This window comes from Arachis duranensis, chromosome 2 (genome assembly GCF_000817695.3).
Source record: "Arachis duranensis cultivar V14167 chromosome 2, aradu.V14167.gnm2.J7QH, whole genome shotgun sequence".
NCBI lineage: Eukaryota > Viridiplantae > Streptophyta > Magnoliopsida > Fabales > Fabaceae > Arachis > Arachis duranensis.
Genome location: NC_029773.3, coordinates 64,324,343 through 64,324,693, shown reverse-complemented (window position 1 = coordinate 64,324,693; position 351 = coordinate 64,324,343).

Below are 351 nucleotides of genomic sequence, written 5' to 3'. Positions count from 1 at the left end.
CCTCATGCCTCTCTCTGTAATGGAGAAGCTAGGGATCTCTGAGGTACAAGCTGCAAAAATCTCACTAGAGATGGCAGACAATTCAAGAAAACAAGCTTATGGACTTGTAGAGGATGTTTTGGTGAAGATTGAAGACTATTACATCCCTGCTGATTTCATAGTCCTAGAAACTGGGAAGTGCATGGATGAATCCATCATCCTTGGCAGACCCTTCCTAGCCACAGCTAAGGCTGTGATTGATGTTGATAGAGGAGAACTGATCATTCAAGTGAATGAAGAATCCTTTGTGTTTAAGGCTCAAGGATATCCCTCTGTCACCATGGAGAGGAAGCATGAAGAGCTTCTCTCAAG